At 46.6% G+C, this 13903-nt stretch overlaps 1 long non-coding RNA gene across 2 annotated transcripts in view; it reads right to left on the bottom strand.

The window, feature by feature from the left end:
• Window positions 1–13903, bottom strand: part of LOC119249233 (uncharacterized) — a 166457-nt gene that overhangs the window by 35733 nt on the left and 116821 nt on the right. For both annotated transcript variants that reach the window (XR_008552474.1, XR_005126104.2), the window contains one exon: window positions 1116–1206. This is a non-coding gene — a long non-coding RNA (uncharacterized LOC119249233). The remainder of the gene's footprint in view (window positions 1–1115; window positions 1207–13903) is intronic.

Raw genomic sequence — 13903 nt, 5'->3', positions numbered from 1 at the left:
CCAGAGGTGTCAAAAGGGCTGCCTTTGTGAGTGAAGGGTATGTCTTCATTGGGAAGCTCGGCGCCCCAGGGCAGCCAGCCCCCATTCGGAGCAGGGCAATGGAGGCAAAGAAGCAAGCTCCAAAGGCTCATCTTTATAACGTCTGAGCAGCCGGATAAAATGGGATAATGTCATAAAGGGATTGAAGTCCACAACTTCTTTGCCACTCATTCTCAGTATGACCTTGACCTCTGGTGTGTTATTCAATTTCTCTAAGAATCTCTGGTAAATGGAGGTAAAGAGTGTATATGTACACCCATCAGACACTCAGTCTCACAGGAGGCTCTCAGTCAATATCCCTACCCTGATCACCAGTCATGGCGGACACCCCAGGAGGGACACAGTTTCTCAGCAACTCAAGGTCTCCTGCAGCATCATGGAGTATGCCAGGCAGTTCTGCCCCAGAAGGCACTACAGCAGGGTCACACTGTATTTATCTCTGGCCTTCATTATATAAAAACCAGATAAACCCTACCCATCCTTTAAGTCCCTAATTCAAATGCCACCTCCTTGAAGCATTCTGTGATTTCCTCACTTAGATTCTGTCTCTTCTTTTCATCCTTCCTGAAACACTATGGAGTGCCCATCCTACACCAACTACTGCTGTGTGTAATCTTGGGTAATCTTCTTTACACCATGGCAAGGCAAGTCCGTTTGCCATATTTTAAAGACATAGGGTGGGGTGGGGGTTAAATGTCTTAATCAAAATCACACATTGAGAAAGAGATGGGACTGGGATCTGAACCCTGTTTGACCTGGCTCCCAAGTCCACGCTCTTTCCTTTTATTTCCACTAATCGCCCTGCTGCAGGGCCTTGGCACAGTACTTCCAATCTGGAAAATTTCATCAAAAAGATTGAGGATTCTGTGTTTCACTGGAAAAAGGCCTCAGTGAGCCCTGAGGCTCACTGCAGCACTGTACTGCAAATCTCACAAGCCCTGTGGGAGCTTATCACAGACACTACAGCTCCATCTGCCTGGCTCCCTGCTGAACCAGCCCCCGGACAGTCAGGGTATCCCCAGAATCCATAGACAGGTCTCCTCCATCTCAGACCCAGGATGACAATGCAAGCTCACCTCCATTTCTCCTGCTTCTCCAGTCACCATTCTGTTCCTCAGTTTCTTCATCTGTCAAATAGGCAGAATCACAGGTAGCTGCAGGCAGCAGCTGTGAAGAACAATAGAGTGTGAATGCAGAATGTTTTGAACAAGGCCAGCACATAGATTGGGCTCAAAGACAGCAGCTACCTTGCCATTTTCTTAGAATTTTCTGTCTGCTTCATTCTGATTCCGATGCCACACTCCCCCACTTCATACCAAGCCCTGCACCTCCACTCAGCACAAAGCCTGGCATAGAGCAGATGGTCAGCACATTTGAGAATTGCCAGTAAATTCTTTCCTGTGCTCCAAAGCCAGGTGCTAACCTGTGATGGGCGCAGCTGCATAAGTGTGCAGGGGGCCCAGGCCCTGGCATCAGAGAGGCTGGGGGCTGAATTTGCCTGTGACACCTCCCAATGGACTAGTGGATGGTCTTGGTCCCCCCACTCAGTCCTCCCTGAGCCTCCGCCTTCACACCTATAAAATGGGAGTAGGGGAGGGCTAGATGCCAGAGCTGCCCAGTCACTGTGATTGGAAAGAGAACATCTACGAAGTGGTCAGCACATACAGGGACACCTCAAATGCTCATTTCCCTCCACCCTCTCCCCACCTTATCTTTCACACGCCCTCTTGTTCTCCCAACTTGCTGCCTACTGCATCCTCTGCCGTGAGCGTCAGCAGAGAAGCACCATATTCCACTGCATGCCTGCCTTTCTGTGTCAGAGGTGCCTCGTGTTGACCCCGAATCCTCTCAGGGGACAGGGAGGGAGGTCATCAATGCCCCAGAAGCAAAGACCAGAGCCCACCTCACACTGAGTGACTGTGGCTGCTTAGATATGGCCCACAAAGGTCCATGGAGTGAATTTTTAAAAATATTTATTTAATTTATTTATGCATACAAGAGCTGGGGTACAGGCCAGAGGTGCAGGGGGTGAAAGGATTCACCAGGGACAGCGTGGGGAACAGAACAGGCAGATTGACTGAAATACACTGCTGAGGGGAGCAGTGGGAGAGACAGGAGGGGTCTGCTACACCATGTGGGTAGCTATCTGGCCGGGGATCGAACTCATTCTCCAGTGGCTTCACAGTGCTAAGACAGACAGACACACACACACACACACACACACACACACACACACACACGCAAGAACCACCGCCCATGTGCAAGGAGATCTCCTTGCAATTCATCATAAAGTGTGGGCACTCTGCACACCTACCACCCAGCATGCACACGCCATCTGATCAATTTTGCTCCCAAGCAATCCTGCCTTGTCAAGAGCTGACAATCAGACATGCAAAACAAGTGCTCTGTATGAATTTTACAAAAGTATCACTTTGGGAAAACAGAAACCAAAACAAATTGAGAAATCATATAAATAATTACTCTAAACTTCAACTCTAACATGAAAAAGGAAGGCACACAAGCAGAAATGCTAATTAATATGACTGTTTAATTACAGGGGCACAAATTAATAAACCAGAATTACTCCAGACTTCCAGCAGGCAGCCCGTCTCTGCATGCCATCTCCAAAGTGTGGGCACTGGGGCTGGGGGCAAGGAGGGCTTAACTTGCCTTTGCCAGGTGCCTGGCCAGAGCAGCTCAGGGGAGGGGAAGGTGCCAGAGGATCCGTCCTCCCAGTTCCACCTCTCTGCTCAGACACATTGCGCCCTCATCGACACCAGCAGGTGCAAGCTCCCATCCAGGCATATTCTCTAATCAGGAAATCATTCCTCGTGATTTCCTTAGCCAGCCAGGACATGCTAAGGATGCCTTGGGACCCAAAACAACCCCGGGATGGCATTTATTAAGTAGCCAGGAAATGCCAGGTCCTCTTAGCTTCCTCACAAGCTCTCTGGATTTGTCTCTCCCTTCTCTCCCTCTTCCTCACCAGTCACCATTTGCTTTGCTTCTGGGTTGCCCCATCTAATGGTTTTGAAAAGTATATCCCTTGTCTGATTGTCAGTTCTTGGTAAGAGAGAACTAGGGTGGGAGCAAAATGCAAACCGGATTCAGAGAGCTGATATCATTCACATGGAAGTGTCATCCCATTATATTGCTTTGAAAACAGAGGCTACAAAGGTCAGCCAATCTCCTGCCAAGCCACACAAATGGAAGGTTCTAGATTCAGAGTTCTTAGCATCGATGTTCAAAGTCAGTGCATTTTTCATCACAACAAGCTTCTTTCTAGAAGTCAACAATGCTACTTACTACCTCTGCAATTCACAGCTAGAACCTCATCTGATCACCTTCTCATTCAGTAACATCAGTTGTGTGCCACCTCCATGCCAGCTCTGACTGCAATTTGGGAACACAATGGTGGGAGACACACTGAGCCAGCGCCCACTAGGAACTGACTTGGGCAGCAAGAGAGAACGACATAAAAAAATACTCAGAGAGGGCCTCCCCAGTGGCGCAGCAGTTGAGGGCTGGGTTGCGAAGCTGCCTGCGGCCTCTGCGGCGCAGGTTCGATCCCCGGCTGCTCCCCGGCCACTGGAGGAGGGTCCCACATGGCGCGCAGACCTCTCCTGCCGCCCGCTGCTCCCCTCAGCAGTGTACTTCGGTCCTTCTGCCTGCTCTGCTCCCCGCTCTGGCTCTGGTGAATGCTCTCACCCTCCCGCGCTTCTGACTGTACCCAGTGCATGTATAAACAAAAAACAAACAAACAAATAAATAAATAAAATATGCCTCTATTAAAAAAAAAAAATACTCAGAGAGATAAATGCATTCCTTTGCCTTTGATCAGGGCTACCCAGAAGCAAGAGCCAGGTTGATAAGAACTTGTTGAGTGAGGTTTGAGTGGTGAGCAAAGGCTTCCCAAAGAAGTAATGGTTGACACACTGTGAAAGATGAGTGTCAGTCATTGTACATCATACAGAGACGTGAATATGTGAATACAGAAGACTTTTCTGTCCTTACTCTATTTTCTTGCCACACATCTCCCCTAACCTGCTCCAGCCTATCTTGGCCCCTGTCCTTCCACCACACCCTGGGATTTAATGTCATAGATTTCAAGGACATTTGTAATATTCAATTTACTTGAGTTTTCACGCATTTCTGGCAGAGCTGGTCACACCTTTCTTTCCCTTGTCTTTTGAGATAGAGATTTTACTGGCTTTCCTCTTGCCTCTCTGTATTCTCCTTGAAAATTGTCTCACTTCAGTGTTTTCCTCTAAGTGTTCTTCAAGAATTGATCTTGGACATGTCTCTCTCTTATTTCATATCTTTCTTGGACAACCTTGTGCACACCACAGCATTATTTACACACTACTGTGGTGATTCTTGAATTTGATCTCTAGCCTAGATGTTCCTCTGGGATTCTAGATGTGTATTTCCAAATTGTGTGCTGACAGCTGCTCTTGGGTGTCTCAAAGGCAACTCAAACTTGGGATGATCATACCCGCTTTTGTCTTATGACCTTGACTCTACCTCAGCACCATCTATCCAATCTGCAAGCCAGATCCTTAATTAACATCCACGATCTTTTTTCCTCCTTGCCTCATGTGATAGATTGAACAGTAATAGCATCCAAAGATGGCCAGTTCCTAACCCTGCAACCTGTGAAGGTCACCTTATTGGAAAAATGAATGTTGAAGATATGATTCAATCAAGGAAACAAATTCCTTAAAACTCAAGATAGAGAGATTATCCTGGACTATCAGTTTAGTCCCTAGCAGAGGGAAGCAGAGGGGGATGTGATGGAAAGGAGGGAAGAAGAGCAGGCCAAGTGATGGAAGGGGAGACTGGAGCAATGCAGCCACAAGTCAAGCAATGCCAGCAGCCACAAGAATAGATTCTCCCTTCCACATCCAGAAGGAACCAGCCCTGCCAACACTTTGATTGTTAGCCCTGTAAGACTCCTTTCTGACTGCTGGCCACAAGACTGTTAGAGTCTTAAAGTCATTTGAAGTCATTTGTTACAGCACCAATAGGAAACTAATACACCCAGTACGTATGCCACCAAGTCTTCTTTATTTTGCTACTCCAATAATTTCCAGATGTACCTACTTTTCCCCAAAGCCACAGCCCCTCCCCTGATCATCTCTCAATAGCAAAGGTCATATCCTCTATCTTCTCATGGCTCCTAGGGTAGAAAGCAAAATCACTGGCTTGGTCCACATAAACTTGCTTGCCCTGCTCCCTGCCCTCCTTCCCAAGCTAACCTTGCACTTCAGACCCTCACTGACCTTTCCGTTGGTGGCAAGCACTAGTGCCCTATCTACCACAAGGCCTTTGCATTCCATTCTTCTTTATAACTGTAACAGCATCATATTCTTTCTAATTTCCAAGACTGAGCTTATTAACACATAACTATTATAATTTTACATTATTTTGTAGGATTTCATGGTTAATATCTAACTCCACCCCACAGCCAATGATCCTCAGCAAATAGGGAGAAAGAAAGGTCATGGCTGACTTTGTCCTCCACTGTATTCTCAGCATGTAGCATAATGCCTGGCACTGAGCAAGTGCCCTACAGAGACTCCCATAGCCCAGGGAGTGTCCATGAGGAGCGGGTCAGTGGTCCCAGGACTTGGTTTGCCCCAACCCTTCTAGCCATGCATGTAGAGAAAGAAGCATATCATGAGGAGGACTCGGCTGCACTCAACAATGGCCAAGGAAACTCCAGTGTGAGGGCTTCACCTTCCTCAGTGCCACCCCCAAAGGACAGGTGCTGGCAGGACTCTTGTTCATCTGGAGTCCTCAGGAGAGGATGTCTGGAGATTTTCTTTGCCACTTCACCTAATCCCTCTCCTATTCTAGCCCTGTGAAGCTCCTTGGCCATTTTCCCTTGGGTTTCTTTGATGAAAGCTCTTTGGAAATTGTCTAATATTAGGCCAAAGTCATCAAATAGCTCCCTGCTCCCTGGGGTTCACCTGAAGGCACATTCTACACCATTTGAGGTTGGAGATGGCTTTTCATCAGCCAAAGAAGCCTCTCTATCAAGTTCACATACCAAAAGTACTTCCACATAGGAAAGTTTGTTTTCTTTTTATTAATTTTTGCATAGAAGAACTGGGGTGTAGGCCAGAGGTATAGGGAGTGAGAGGATTCACCAGAGACAGAGTTGGGAGCAGAACAGGTAGATGTACTGAAATACACTGTTGAGGGGGGCAGTGGGCAGACAGGAGAGGTCTGCTGCGCCGTGTGGGTCAGCTCCCTGGCCAGGGATCGAACTCAGGTCATAGATGTGATAGCCCTGAGACTTAACCCCTAGGCCATTAGGGAGGCCCCTGCATAGGAAAGTGTTAATGACAGATTTGGGGACTACAAAGAAAACTTTTGTAAGCCACTGTTATTATGTCATTTGCATTATATTTTATAGTTTTCAAAAGATGTGTTTTTTTTTTTTTCACTTGTTTCTCATGTAAATTCAGCAGGCTAGAAGGAGATTATTAACTCCAGTGGACAGATGAGAAAATGACTCAAGGACCTTAAGTAACCTGTCTCAAATCACATGTCTAGTATAGGACGGAGTCTGAACTCAAGTTTAGGACATTGGACTTGATATAAGCTAAGGTGGTTTCAACTAATTTGATCTATTCATTAAGGAGCAGGGTTTCAGTGAACACTTAGGTTTCTTACACATGGGAAGAAAATACTACGCTATTTTAACACCAGTTTCCTCTAGATGGCAAGATTAGGAGCAAATTTATTATCTTCTTTGTGTTTCTCTGCAACTTCCACAATGTGCATGCATTAATTTATATGTCAAAAGCATTAGAAAATGGGTATGAATTTTATATAAGTCACAGAAATAATGGAAAAACAGAGAAAGTGTTCTACTCATGGGGGGCAGAGGTGACTGATTATTTGAAACTGGCTCTGAGCTTTGAATAAAACCAGATGTCATTCAGTAAGGAGGTGGCCAGTGATGTCATACCAGCTGCTCCAGCAGCATCAGAGAGTTGTTAATCACCTCTCAGAGGAGCCTTGAGTCTCTTACTCTTTCTCAGCCTCAGTTTAGCTCCCTGTAAAACGCAGGAAATACACCCACCTGTACTGGTCAGCGTGCTTGATTACAAGTGGCAGAAATACAGCTTAAACTTAGAGACAAAATGAAATCACTGAATGGCATAAATGATTGCAGTCGTGACTCTGATCCATCAATGGGCTCTGCCTTCTTCCTAATGTTCAAACAAACTCTTCCTGTGGGACTGGTAAGAGGACACCAGCATGATTGCTCATACCCTGCCTGGTTAGCAAAACTGGTGGTGTGACAAGGTAGTCCCCAGGAAAAGGAGAGGGTCCAGGTTCCCTGCTCGCCCCCCACCCCCAGGAAGGGTGGAGCTGGGCAGTGAGGAAAAGGAAGAAACAAGGGAGAGATGGAGAAAGAAGGCCTGCAGGAGGCACATGGAGCAGAGAGACATGAGAAGAAGCTGTGCTTGCTTCTCGGCCTTGAACTTGTATCAGGGACTTGGGGGACATGGAAGGAGACACTTGCAAGACACAGAGATGTGGGTGAGAGACCAGTGGGGAGGGGACTGAAAACAGCAGCCTTTATCCTGACTTGAATTTCGCTCCTTTCCTTCCAGACTTGCTTGGGCCCTTCTGCCCCTTTCCTATGGGTCCCCACCAGAAGGTGCCTTAGACTCGTGACATGAATTTGGGGCTCAGCAGCCCCACTTTGGGCCAACTCTGTTTGGCTGGACATTTACCCACCAGCAGATGGTAACTTTGGGTGTTTCATGGAGAAACTTTTTATCTACATTCTTTCTCTTCTCTATATTGCACACGAATTGTATTAAAGTTCCTTTCCTTTGAAGGTCTCATGCACTATTGTTTTTTCTTGAAGCAGCAGACAGCAGAACCTATTTAGAGTAGGCATGTTTGGGGGTCCCAGAGTGCCCCTCACCCTGCCCTGTAACAAATCCTCTCTCAGAGCCCACATACCAAACAAAGGATGAACCCACACTTAAACCTATGATGCCCCCAACTCCTGCCCAGAACCAATCATGACCAAGTGACAGGACCAGCTTGCAGTGTGTTGACAGCCATGCTGGGAACCAATCACTGTCACCAAGTGATAGGAAGTTGGGTGGACCCAGCTGATACCGCATGCCCACCTCCCTGCCCAGTATCTTCCGCAGAGCGCTAGCTCTTATGTGACAAATGCTGAACAAGGCAAACTCCTAACCAAGCCAGCTGGGGTGAGAATTACCAAATGACCAGAGGGCCCAATTTATATGTACTGTTAGAAGTTTCAATTAAATAAGTTTGGCTAAATATTTCAGTACTTAGCAAGGGGGGAAGAAAAACTTTAAAATCAGGTGACAAAAGGAAAAAAAAAAAAGACAGTATGAAACAATGGCCAAGGTAGACAAAGGTCAGAGCACATGATTCAGAGAAAACAGGTATGTGGCCCCTCATGAGGATTCAGTGCTCTCTGAACACCGAGTCCTTCCCTGGCAGCAACTTTTATAGCTTTAAGTACTCTCTGAAAATTGGAGACAAGAAATGTAGAAGATGCTCTCCTCCCTCAAAACTTCAAATAAATTAGATATTGAACAAGACACTGAGATCCTGGCAAGAATACGCAACGACTAGGGCCTCAAGCTGTTACAAGATGATAAATTGTCAGTTTCTCTTTAATAAAATTGGGTCTCATCACCATCTCCTATCAGGGATTTGATAGCTTTTGTTTTTAACCTGTGAAGATCAAAATCAATTCCCAATGAGAGTTGGGAGCTCAAAACCATGCAGCTGCAAATATATCAATTACTCAATCAGTGGATCAATAGATCAGCAAGTTCATAGTGAGGGCCAATGCTTGTTGGACATCTGGGGCAGGGAAATGAATTATAAAAATATCTCCCTGCAAATGCTAGATGAGGGAAAACATGCTTTAGAACCCATAAACTCCAAATTTTTTTTTTTAAGATTTATTTATTTATTTATACAAGCACTGGGTATAGTCAGAAGTGCGGGAGGGTGAGAGAATTCGCCACAGCAGGGAGCAGAACAGGCAGACTGACTAAATACAATGCTGAGGGGAGCAGCGGGCGCCCACAGGAGAGGTCTGCGCGCTATGTGGGACCCTTGCCCGTGGCCGGGGATCAAACCGGAGCTGCAGAGGCTGCAGGCAGCTTCGCAGCCCAGCGCTCAACCGCTGTGCCACGCCACCAGAGGAGGCCCAACTCCAAATTTTAAAGCAATAGCTACTACTCCATTTCCATCAGAATTACACTGGGCTGGAATGACCCATTATTTCACCTGTCTTGTCTTAAGGTCATGATTAGGGATAATTTTGGACCCTGGATTAGTCCACAGACTTTGCTTACACATTAGCCCTCTCAGATGTCCACACTGACAACATCATTCCTTATTTATCAACTGGACCTATGGATCCCACTGGTGCCCCTGCCCCCTTCTAGGGCATCTTATACGAGGCAGGAAAGAGGAAGAAGCCTTAGTGGAAAAAACACAAATCTCAAATTCCACCACCACCATTTTACTACTTTGGGAGTTTTGCATAAGTTATTCATCTAGCCCCTCTTAGCCCTGATCTTTAACCACCAAAGCAGAAATAAGGTGAAGTTCAGCCCTGCAAGGATTAAATGGGATCACAAATGCAGACTGACTAACGCCAGACCAGTTCACAGTTAATAGTGGTTTCTTGACATTACAATAGCCATTGATGGTACAGATGTTATTAAATTATTGATTTACGCTAAGCTTGGATTTTTTTTTAATATCCATAAAGGAGCGTATAGACATGTTTTACTCATTTGGCTTTTTCCTTCATTCAAACTTCCTCCCCCTACCATAATCCTAGTAAGTTCTACAAATTTCCACTTAAATGACAAATATCCCATTGGTTGCAGCCCAAACAAAAATTAATTGTCCCCTTGTTTGTGTGAGTTTGTTTTTCCAGATGAAACATTTCAGATTCTGTTTCCTTCTCCCTTGGCATTTTTTAACAACCAACACCATCTGAGTCAGTCACAAAAACAAGTTTTCTTAGAGCAAGGAAGTAAGAGTGTGTGAAGCAAGTGGCTCTTTTTAAAATCACAGCTCTTGATTTCAGCTAAGAAATGGCTGAAGGATTGTGATATAGAGGAGAAAATGCAACTTGGAGGTCAGAAAAGGCAGTGTCTTAATTAATCCCACATCCCTCCCTCCGCTAGGATCCTCAGACCCTGGGTATGTTACTAAACCAGTATAAAATCAGCAACTGTTCTCCTTCCTCCAAGAATGAATTTGGCATGATTTATGGATATTATTTCCTGAGATATTCCTCAAAATGACATAACATGTCTGGCAGTCATTACTACTCGCGAAGAGAGAAAATCAAAGTGATTTCCATAGGTAATTCTAGAGAAAGAGACTTAAGACAGCAAAGCCAGAGATTCAATTCCTGAGCCTACCATCAAGATCGGGGTGACCTTGAATAAGACTTCACTCCATGCTGACCAATTTTACCCTGATAATGAGTGAAATTCAGATAAAAGGATTGAATAAATATCCTTCCACCTTAGATACTTGGTCACCTCTGATATTTCGGTCTAAGACTTTCCATGTCATAAAATCGTATTGTTCTCAGCTCTCCTTGCTCAGCTGTCTCGACATCTGCTATCTTTTCTTGCCTACAATAACTGGTATTCTTATAGGTTCACCTCTATCAAGGGGAGGTATCACTATTCTCATCCCCACTTAAACTCTGCTGACTTGGGTTACAAGTTCCAGAATGCCGTGACCCAGACTTCCTGAACAGGGAGTTTCTGGGAAGCAGGGGTAGAAATCAGTGGCCAGGTGGCAGGCACATGTGCTTTTCTGGCTTCCACTTTTACCCAGGGATTTGGTGGAGATTTAATTCCAGAAACACAGAATTGACCTGAACTATTTTGCTAAAATACCTACCCAACACTAACCCCTGGTCAAGGCATGAAAAAATGCTAATAGCATTGCTCTGTAACCATGGGTGGGTCCAAGACACTTGTGCCTGGTTTACATAGCTTGTCAACATTGTTCATTGACAGTGGGGACAGTGGTGATTTGCACTTTCTGACCTCCCTCCAAGGTCTTCTTGAGCCTCCACATTGGTGGGGCTCATTCAGAAGCAGCAGACAGAAGAACCCATAGATGTCGTTCATCAAGTTCAGTTGCTGGGGTAGAAGGCAGATTGCAGGGTAGGGGGCTCCCTGGTGGTCTGTGGATTAAGTTCCAGCATCATCACCACTACAGCCTGCGTTCGATCCGCAGCCAGGGAGCTGACGCAGATGGTGCGGCAGACTTCTCCTGTCTCGCCCGCTGCTCCCCTAGCAGTGTATTTCAGTAGATTCGCCTGTTCTGCTCCCCACTCTGTCTCAGGTGAATCCTCTCACACACATACCCCCACACCTCTGGCTAGCACCCCAGTTATTCTACACACACAAAAATAATTAAAGAAAGCAGGTGGAAGAAGAGTAAAGAGTGGATCTCTCTGTTGCTTCTCCAGCATCATGCTCTCTGGGCATTTCTTTCTCTCTTTCTCTACCTGTGTAGTGCTGGCCCCCTAAGCCTCTAAGAGCATAGATGCCCCCCTTCTACCCATGGCATTTCCCCTGACCCATCCCAGCACCTCACATGGAATCGTGCACATATAAGGAATCCCCAGGACCAGCGAGCAGCAGGGACATGCAGCAGCTGCTCGCTTTCCACGAGGTCGGTCCTTCTTTGCTTTTGCCAGAGGCCTTGCCAGTTGTTCAGCAGCTACAGGGACATTTTGGAAGCTGTGGGGAGAGACAGCTGAGGGGAGAGAGTGTTTGTAGGTTGATGTCTAGTCATAACAATTCTCCAAGTGCCTCCCCCGGTGACATTAGATAAACAGAGATGGGAATCACATTTCAGTGTGACAGCTTAAAAGGCATGTCAAGAAACAATTAAAAAGATCTAGAGCAACCTGGTCCTGGGAGACTTTTGTCAGAGTAAGACCGCTTCCTGTCAGGGCCTCTGAGGGGGGTGACAGGGTCTTAAAGCCCAAGTTCAAGGCTTGGAATTCTCCAAGGTTTATCCTCCCAGACCTGGGCCTGGAGACTCAGGGAGCCAGGAGAATTTGACCCTTCGCTGCTGTTGGTGTTTGGAAAATCACAAACAGAACATCTTCCTGGCAAGCCTCTGGCCGAGCACACTACCTTCCAATCCTTGTCAAAACCCTGACTGTGAGGAAGAATATTTATAGAGTATTGCCTGAAGGGCATGCTGTCCATCACTCCTTTAGATCAGCAGTTTTTCAGATTATCTTTTTTAGAGCCCTGGAAGTCCTGGGGGTGGCCCTGAGGCTCCCTAGAAACCAGTCCCCCACCTTTACCCTAATCCAGAGAGCACCAGGTCTGATCTGTCACATGTGGGACACTGGGGCTGCATATAAAAATGGATGCTGAGGGCATAACAGAACAAAAGCCATCACATTAGCCTAAATTTTATTCTGTGATCAAGCCAGATGGTGAGAAATCTGCAAGCTGGGTCATGTTCCTTTGCTCTGCAGTCCTTAGTTTCTGGTAATAAATTGCATTTCAATAGAATCCCATCAGCCCACCTTTTGGGAGCCCATTTGAAAAACAGCTTATGGCAAATCCTGAAGGGCCTCTTGAAGGGCTTCCCTTGGTGAATGCAGGGGGGCCCTTCCTCTGCGTTTTCAGGAATGTTGGTACCAGGTGGACCATGTCAGGCACACCCCCACGGACAGGGAAGTTGGCCTTGACCTTGCGAACAACAGTGCTGACTCTGGAGTCCACCTCTAGCTGCTCTCATAGATTCAAATCCCTTCCCCAAATGCCTCTGGCATTTCACATTTTGGATTGCCTTTGTGTGAACTGATGCGGCCTTTCTAAAGGATGGATAATATAAATATATAAATAAATAGAAGTAAGTGGTTCTTAAGGAAAAAGAAAGCAACTCGCTTCATTTGGTTTGTTCACCACCCCACAAATATGTCCTAATCCTATTCTCCTATAAAATACACTGGTTTTCCCATTCCTTGCTCCCAAACTCTACCGGCTATCGGGCGCGACCTTGGATGGGTGGACAGCCAAGGCATTCCCCATCATGATCCTCCAGCCCAGCCCTGCCTGCCCCTGCCTTCTATACCCTCTTATGCTCAAATACCAGTTTCCAAGTCCATATAGGCCTTCCCCATCCCAGTCTTTGGCACGCTTGGTTCCTAAGCTTAGACTCCATGGAAAATTCAAGACTGGGAGTATGTTTCCACTCCTCTGGCATGCTACCGCAGCTCCCAGAGCAGCAGGCTACCCCTTCTCCCTGTGCACCTCTGAAGTGTTAATGTCAGGACATGGCCCCATATCAACCTCCACTATTATTGGAAACAAGCCGGCTATGCCTCTTTTCCCCCCACCCCCAAGCCTCCAGTATATCCTTCTGCCCAGGGCACTGGTCACACACTCCAGACATGATGCTCAATCTGCCAGCCTGGATTCCCACCCCCACATTTCCTGTGACACCTCCAGTCCAGCTACAGACTCAGGGGCTGTCCCTCCCCATCATCTTCATTCCACTGCCACCTACAGCAACATGCAGAGCCACCTTTGCGAAGTGACAAGCCTGGGAGACACGGATGCTTCAGGAAGAAGCTTCACTGGGCCGGCACCCAGAGAAAGAAGGAACTTGCCCACAGTCAGGCCTGGGGAGGCTGCCACTTTTCTTCCTAAACTCCCCCTGCTCCCAAGGGGCCATATTTAATTCATGGCACTGCAGCTAGCACCATTGCCAGATATATTTCCTTGATGATTAAACATTAAACACACAAGTATTTCAAAGCATTTGAAATAAC

The sequence above is a fragment of the Talpa occidentalis genome, unplaced genomic scaffold (assembly GCF_014898055.3).
Source record: "Talpa occidentalis isolate TD23 unplaced genomic scaffold, MPIMG_talOcc4v2.1 talOcc4.17, whole genome shotgun sequence".
NCBI lineage: Eukaryota > Metazoa > Chordata > Mammalia > Eulipotyphla > Talpidae > Talpa > Talpa occidentalis.
The sequence above is the reverse complement of the archived record's forward strand: the minus strand, read 5'-3'. Positions and strand labels throughout refer to the sequence as shown.